The sequence below is a fragment of the Oncorhynchus keta genome, chromosome 4 (assembly GCF_023373465.1).
Source record: "Oncorhynchus keta strain PuntledgeMale-10-30-2019 chromosome 4, Oket_V2, whole genome shotgun sequence".
In the NCBI taxonomy this organism is placed as follows: domain Eukaryota; kingdom Metazoa; phylum Chordata; class Actinopteri; order Salmoniformes; family Salmonidae; genus Oncorhynchus; species Oncorhynchus keta.
In genome coordinates, this window is record NC_068424.1 from 31,869,917 (window position 1) to 31,878,776 (window position 8,860).

General features: G+C 38.0%; 1 long non-coding RNA gene across 1 annotated transcript; it reads right to left on the reverse strand.

Moving 5' to 3' along the window:
- Window positions 1-1,516: 1,516 nt before the first annotated feature.
- Window positions 1,517-2,519, reverse strand: LOC127916194 (uncharacterized). Its single transcript, XR_008093811.1, has 3 exons — window positions 2,371-2,519; window positions 1,921-1,987; window positions 1,517-1,701 (listed from the first exon to the last, which is right to left on the reverse strand). It is a non-coding gene; the product is annotated as an uncharacterized LOC127916194 (long non-coding RNA).
- Between the last annotated feature and the right edge of the window lie 6,341 nt (window positions 2,520-8,860).

An 8,860-nucleotide genomic window follows, 5' to 3' on the forward strand; every position in this document is an offset into this window, starting at 1 on the left:
TTCAGTAAGTCCAGTAAGTGTTTCTCTATGAAGATTGCATGGCGGTGTGCTCGATTTTGTACACCTGTAAGCAACAGCTGTGGCTGAAATAGCCAAATCCACTAATTTGAAGGGATGTCCACAAACTTTTGTATATATAGTGTATGTGCTGTAGGTTTGGGTGAACACGTGGTTCAGTTTGGCATGTAAGCCCACTGGGTAGAGTTATATGATATATGAAGCCTTTTTATGGTGTTCTGTGTCGCTGAACGGAGAGACATAAAAATGACGAATGTTCCTCAGTACTCTGTCCTGGTAATCAAGTCGATGCCTGCATTGATTGATGACCCGTCTCCCGACAGGTTTTACAGGAGCAGAATAGCGTCGTTTACACACTCCTTGAGATCTAGGTAAACCCAAATGGCACCCTGTTCCCTTTATAGTCCGCTACTTTTTACCAGCACCAAGGCAATAAACTATGAAGGTTATAGTTTGCCAATTGGGATGCAGACTGTCTTGATACTATAACTTAATTATTCTTGTACAAGCTCATAGATTCAGGGAGCATGGAAATTAAATGTGAACTCTCCTGAACTCCACCTGATCCGCTAGTCTACAGAAAGAAATACCATGATACATTATTTTAAACAATCAAAGCAAAGCCCTCCAAGTCACTGAACTAGTTGGCTTTTAGATTTTGGATCATACTGTATGTGAGATCAATGTAATTTCCAAGCATTTAGCAACATCACCTATTTACACATTAGGTTGTATTTTCACATTTAAAAAAAAAAAAAAAAATCACATTTTCAGTGAGCTGAAAATGTCACAAAAAAGCTAGAGGCACATGTTTGGTCAGTTGTTCACATGTATTAAATTAAGAGTTCACATGTTACACAACAAAAAACAAACATGTGGTACATTTTATTTTTTTAAACAACTTTCACGTGGAATTTCAAATTCTTTAACAATATTCTGTAAAAAGGTAACGAAGCCTACCTGAGTATAGTATTTCTAGTTGGGCAGACATGTTTAAAGGGTGACTGCACTGATTTTCCTAATTTTGAAGATTACTCAGTAAGGAATGCTAGCATGTGGTTAGATGTGGGTGTGTTATGTTAGCATATCATACCCTGGCAGGTACTGTTTGTCCCTCCTGAGTCTCCGTAGCAACAACATAGCCACTTCCTAAAAATATAAATTTCCCTAAAAAAGTAATAATTCTAAGAAAATAATCAAGAAATCTGTAATTTAGTTAATGTTTTTTTGCCAAGGAGGACCTACTCACGCAATGTTAGATCTAGCTAAGATTGGCAAATTACAAAATATACATAAAACCAGTCAGTGCACTGCCATACAGTCTATCTAGTCGGGAAAGTCTGGCTGTGAAAACAATGTATTATAAACCCTAGATTGTTAATGCTATGTACTGGCCAATGAGAGGCTTTGAATCCACCAGTCGGGAATATTGACACTCCCCAGTATGAGCAGTCCTCCATAATAATGTGGGACGATGTGCGCTGAGTCGGGAAGCAAGTTCAGGGAGTGAGTGTTTTAATAAATAAACACAACATAATACAAAATAAAAAACACACAGACACAATAACGCCTGGGGAAGGAACCAAAGGGAGTGACATATATAGGGAAGGTAATCAGGGAAGTGATGGAGTCCAGGTGAGTCTGATGGCGACAGGTGTGCTCCATAACAAGCAGCCTGGTGACCTAGAGGCAGGACACATGACAGAATGAATGGAATTCAGCAGTATTTCAATTCAAAAGGACCAAAAAAAGATTGAGGGGGAACAGCAACATTCTTACTCTAATTATTTTATGCTCACATAATACCATTTATAAATTGAAAGTATGCATTAAGGTGTCTAATACAATAAGTGTCAAAAACAAATGTAGACATTAATAAATGCATTTCCATAACTTCCTAACCTTTATTTCCTTTGATTTGTCTTTATTTAGTATGGTCAGTGTTACAAATCCCTTTTGGCCCGACAGTCTAGGGGGATGGTAATGAGACCCGTAACATAACTCATGCAAATTATAATTGTGACAAAGTAAAAGTGAGAACGAAATAACCACGACTACTGAGATCTACCGTCAAACTCAGGGTTTATTAATAAACACGGTAATGGGGGGAGCAGGAAAAGGGGCTGAACTGGACCCAAGGAAAGAAACAAGTATTCAAAACACCCACCCCTAAGTTAGACTAGCCTACTTTAACAAACACTAACGAACCAGAAATATAGTAGGTGGTCTGCCCAGTTCTAACTAGTGTATTTAACAAAGTCTACCTACGGGTAGTGTATGCCCATGGGCGACTTGTCTTGGGTTCCCCTTTTCCCACCAGCAAACAAACACCATTACCAAAACAATACTCACAGATGATGACAAAGTGCTATAGAGGTGCTCAAACAAGAGGTCAATACACAAAGAGAGTGTGAAACACATAGCCCTACAGACATGGCATTTACAAAGAGATTGAGCTCTAGAGCAAACAACTGACAGGGTTTTTAAACCAAGGGAAAGGGTAGGAAACAGGAGGAGGTGTGTCTTCTGATTGATGATTGGATTGGTGACTGATTGGGGAGTGATGATTTTCACCTGTCAGGGGAGAAGGAGAGAAAAGAACCCATGATACACACACACACACATGATACTGGTATCCGTAAGAGTCAGGGTGGGAAGTCTGTTTGTTTTCTGTTTCGGCCTAGTATGGTTCTCAATCAGAGGCAGGTGTCGTTAGTTGTCTCTGATTGAGAATCATACTTAGGTAGCCTGGGTTTCACTTTTGAGTTGTGGGTGTTTGTTTCCGTGTGAGTGTTTGTTGCCACACGGTACTGTTTCGGTTTTCATTCACGTTTTGTATTTCATAGTGTTCAGTTAATATCTTAAAATAAACATTATGGACACTTGCTGCGCATTGGTCTCAGAAGAGGAGGAATGCCGTTACACTAAATCATTTTTCAATACAGCACCCCCTGTCAGTTGTGTATCGGAGGACGCATGACTTTCAACTTTCGTCTTTCCCGAGCCCGTACGGGAGTTGCAGGGAGGAGACAAGATAGTAGCTACTACAACAATTGGACACCACGAAAAAGGGGTAAAAAAACAAAAACTGAATACCATAGAGTCCAACTGGAGCAACAAATGTTCACAGCATCACTGGGTGCTAACATTCAAACACAGAGCAAAGAACTTAGGAAAACTAAGTGTTTAAATACATTCAAGGGAAACGAGGCACAGGTGCAAATAATAACTGGAAACAAGGGAAAACAAAAGGGTCAAAAAGCACAATGGGGGCATCTAGTGGCCAAAAGCAGAAAAAATCTGGACACTGACTTTACAGAATTTTTGCCAATTAATTTGGTCCGAAATACTTGAATGTGTAGTGTCAGCGTTTATTTCTGGCATGTCATCCCTAAGTTTGTTTATCTTGCCAACGAAAATGTAATTAAAGTACTTGGCAATATCAGTGAGTTTTGTGATAAATGAGCCATCAATGATTTAATGAATGATGGAGCCGAGTTGGCTTTTTTCCCCAAAATCTCATGTAAGGTGCCCCAAAGCTTTTTGCTAACATTCTTTATATAATTTCTCTTTGTTTCATAGTATAGTTTATTTTTATTTAGCTTAGTCATATGATTTCTTAATTTGCAGTATGTTTTCAGTTGGGCTAACAGATTATTTGCCATACCTTTTGCCTCATCCCTCTCAACCATACAATTCCTCATCAATCCAAGGGGATTCAACAGTTTTTACAGTCATTTTATTAATAGGTGCGTGCTTATTAGTAACTGGAATAAGCAATTCCATAAATGTGTCAAGTGCAGCGTCTGGTTGCTCCTCATTACACACCACAGACCAGCAAATATTCTTTACATCATCAACATATGGATCACGACAAAACTTATTGTACAACCTCTTATACACTATATTAGGACCAGCCTGTGGAACTTTGGTTTTCCTAGATACAGTATGGCTATTATATTGTGATCACTACATCCTATGGATTTCAATACTGATTTAAAGCACATTTCTGCGGCATTAGTAAAGATGTGATCAATACGTGATGATTTCATTCCTGTGCTGATTGTAAATACCCTGGTAGGTTGACTGACAACCTGAACCTGGTTGCAAGTCATTGGTGAGTGTGCTTCCATCTGACAGTGTTTCATAAGGAATCATGTTACAAAACAGGTCTTGGGGAGGACAAAAGATGCTTTCCAATGGGTTTTGGAATATTGAAAAGTTGCAGTTGGAATACAAGTGCGCTCTGATCATCTCAATTCTCATTTTGCCGCAAAAATGGTACACTCAGGTGATTGACAATATCAAATGCAGGGCTTAGGGCCAAGAGTTATATTAACCGTAATATTGGTGACATGTCTTATGTAAACAAGTCTGAGGTGCTGCTTTTTGGGCAGGCCTGTCTCACTCTGGAGCTTCTGGTTGCTATGATTTCATAGACAATGTGCAGCTTCAGAAAGTATTCACATCCCTTGACTTTTCCCATATTTTGAGGTGTCACAGACTGAATTTACAATGGATTAAAATTAAAGTAGGGATTTTTTTTGTCACTGGCCCACACACAAAAAATGTTTTTTTTGTCAAAGTGGACATCACAAATTAATTAAAAATAAAAAGCTTGAATGTCGAGTCAGTAAGTATTCAACTCCTTTGTTATGGCAAGCCTAAATCAATTCAGCTGTACAAATGTAATAAGTGAATTTCAAACACAAATTCAATCATAAAGACCAGGGAGGTTAGGGCACCCATTGGTAGATAAAAAGCACACATTGAATATCCCTTTGAGCATGTTATTAATTACACTTTGGATGGTGTATCAATACACCCAGTCACTACAAAAATAAAGGCGTCCTTCCTAAATCAGTTGCCGGAGAGGAAGGAAAATGCTCATGGATTTCAACATGATGCAAATGGTGACTTCAAAACAGTTAATGGCTGTGATAATTGAAAACTGAGAATGGATCAACAACATTGTAGTTACTCCACAATACTAACATAATTGACAGAGTGAAAGAAGGAAGCCTGTACAGAATAATACACTTTCCAAAACATGCATCCTGTTTACAACATGGCACTAAAGTAATACTGCAAAAAAAATTGCCCAAGTAATTTACTTTTTGTCCTGAATACAAAGTGTTAGAACAATGACACAAATATTTCACCGGATGTATAAATGTGAAGCATCCGGTTGGTGTTTCCTTTCACTTCCAAATATGGTAGTGAGAGGAAGCCCTGTGGCCGGCAGTGGGAGAAGATGGCGCTAGATGGATTTTGGCCTACATTCTGCAAGTTTTTTTCATCAATGAAACATTTGATCGCCATACAGTTTCCTGTTGCCAAAAAAAATAATCTGTAACAGAGTGCACTAAATTTGGTAGACTTGACTTACCTAATTGTTTATAGAGATAACTTTGTTTAGGACGAGTGCACTAGATAGTGGATGTTTACCTAATGATCGTTATGTACATTCAGTAAGGCAAAAATGGTCTTCATCCTCTTCTTGGCGGTAAGCTAGCTAGCTAGCTTATTCCAAGTAGATATTTAGCTGGCTAGCTAATTCACAACGCACAAAAAATAGCTAGAAATCAATGTCTTTGCAAGTTTTACCACTACGAGTACTCGTTCTGTAAATCAACTTCTTTTTCACGATAACAAACATACGTCATCAATAAATACCTTGTTTACTGTAAAATGTCCAGTTTCCAAAAGACGTTGAAAGGTATGTAATAAATAATGAGAAGATGCATTTAGAGTAATTATTGCATGGTGAGGCACACGTCGTTGGCTGTGTAATCAGTAGTAGTGTTGTATCCATGACTACCCATCAAATCAATCACCAAAGCAATGATCACTGATAGATAAAACACGGTAACTACCAGTAATGAAACAAAACCATAGCTGGGTTTAATAACACTAGCATGAGACAGCATGGCTAGCTAACGTTAATTTACCAATGTGTCCAGCTATATTATATCCAAGGCTATCCCAGGGTATGCTGCACAATCAATAGAAGCCATCATTTGTGACACTGGGTCATTGCAAAACAATTTATTGAGCTGTGGAAAACCATTAAGTACCTCTTAAATTGTGGTAGATGTCTGTAAAATATTATATAGGCAACTACTTATGTTCTGTTGCCCTATGATCAGATTAGGTCAGAATATCGTAAAATATAGTCTACTATAATTATATGCATCTTCAGAAAATAGACTAAACTTAAAAGGTTGGACATTTATTAAATGCCTGTTAACATGGTGAAAAATATAGAACTAGGAAATACATCCAGTAAAATGCATGTCAAAAATGTTATAAATTTATTTGCATTTTAATGAGGGAAATACGTATTTGACCCCATCTCAATCAGAAAGATTTTTGGCTTATTTTCCACCATAATTTGCAAATAAATTAATTAAATATCCTACAATGTGATTTTCTGGATTTTTCTTTCTGATTTTGTTTGTCTTAGTTGAAGTGTACCTATGATGAAAATTACATGCCTCTCTCATCTTTTTAAGTGGGAGAACTTGCACAATTGTTGGCTGACGAAATACTTTTTTGCCCCACTGTAGGTATGTGTATGTATATACAGTATGTGTATATGTATGCATGCGTGTATGGATATATATATTTAACAAAAACATATATGGGGGATTGGAAATGATGCAGACAATCACATTGATGGAACCAATATTCTTTCTGAAATATTAAGCTGATCCACATAACTGTTAACAACAAAAATGTAAATACTTATTGCACATATCTGCCATCTGTCTTTACTGTCACGATAAATGTATATAATATATAGGGTGTGGAAAATATGTTAAGTGTCATTTGTAGTACCTCTCTTGCATTTTGTAGCTTAGGTTTCTGGCAGTAATGGGTGCCAAGGACCTAAAGTCGACAGTGTGGTGGATGCTACCTTTTGCATTCTGTCAACGTCTTGCCATCACCACAGCACCATGTGGATGTAATAACCATGGAAGTATGTCATTTTATAGCCCAGATGAGACTTTGATATATCTGTTCTTTCTTGCACAGTATTTACTTAATTTAAATGTAAAGTTAAAGTTTCAAACAGGGCCACGAGTGAGACGCCACAATGGGCCAACAGTGCCAAGGTAAGAGCATAACTGTTACCAACTTAAATGTAAATACTTATTGGAAATATCTGCAATCGGTCTTTAATCCTTTCATTATGTTACATATTTACAATGTTGTTGTTTTATTATTATACAACGGGTGGGTCTAATCCTGAATGCTGATTGGTTAAAACTGCATTCCAGCCGGTATCTGTTCCAGAAGTTACTACAAGCGAAATCTATGACATTAAAATGCCTATTTACTCTGTTCCACCTGACTGCGCAATCCACTGTCTACTCAGCCCAGCCAGGCAATTTATAAACTTGATCTCCACTATAAAAGCTTGCTGTCTCTCTCTCTGACATTTGCAACATTGTTTCAATATTCAAATTTTATTTGGATAGTAATGAACTTGTTGGGATTCGGGACAAGATAAATAGGCAGGCAGCGTTTCTCAGCCAGTCTAAATAATAAATGTAAAATGAAAAAAGCTAAAACAAAACAAAGTGCAGCTAGTTAGCAGTCTTTCCAGTTTCAGTTTAAACCAATTGTCTTAGCTGGATTGTTGGCTAGCTCCTCTGAACAAGTGTCCTGACGAGTGAGCACCTTTCCTATGCCATGCGAAATCGCGGCTCATTTGCTCAATCTTATGGATGTATCCAAATAAATGTCACTAGAAAACAGCTTAAACAAATGGAAAAGTTTTTCTGGCTTCACTTTTTGACGTGACTGTACATTAGCTAGCTAGCTAACAAGGGATTAGAACGTTGCCAGACAGTATGGTAATGGAACATTTAGAATGAAAAATTGGGTTGCAATCCATAGATACGGAACAAACAGACTGAATGACTGGGTCGCGTCTCTGGTAACCGAACCGATAGAACGAATGACCAGCCGGCTTGAGTAGCAACCCTAGATTTGTGTGGGGACTATATCCTGTGGAAGGATGAAATAGTATGAATGAATTCATTCAAATAATGTATTTAATGAAAATATGTCAATCGTTATTTGAATTTGTTGGAGAGACCGTTGTATAAAAGTGATCATGCCCTCGACTTCGTCTCAGGCCTAGCAACACCCGTGCCAATATATCCTCCAAACACCGGCTTCTCTGACATTATCACTTAAGAATGAATTAGATTTGACTGGATTTGATTTTTTAGTCACTAGTGGATCCAGGAGACCAGGACTGCCCTGGTTATCTGTTATTTTGCACACACATTATTTTACAGTATTTTTCCAAATGAACATGGAGTTCAATGCACCTTTAAAAAATAAAAAGTAATAAATATATATACAATTACGTGGCGATAGGGAGGAGGCATGCCGCTGGCTTGATGCTAAAAAAGCGTATTGTCTCCGACTAGCAGCTGTAGTGTTGCTGGCCGGGAGAATGACAGGTCATGGGAGGGTGAGATGCGTGAGGAATACTGCACGTGAATGGCAGGAGCACGGCTGCGGCATATCGCTAAGTCCTGTGAATGAGGCAATGGACAAAAAAGCTGTCATACAACCCCTTTGGAGGGGCGCCGGCCTCAAGATTGCTCATTGCTAACTGGTTGCTAGCTAGCTAAACAAAAGACTCAAAGTTAAAGTGTATTGTTAACTAGTTAATGTTAGCTGGCTGGCTCACTAGCTAACGTTACGTGTATTATCTGTTTAGAAAATATTATTTGTCTCTCAGGAAGCTATTTGAATTGCTAGTTATAGCCTAATGTTAGCTAGCTAACTAACATTGAACCTAGTTGATTACCTTTAACTG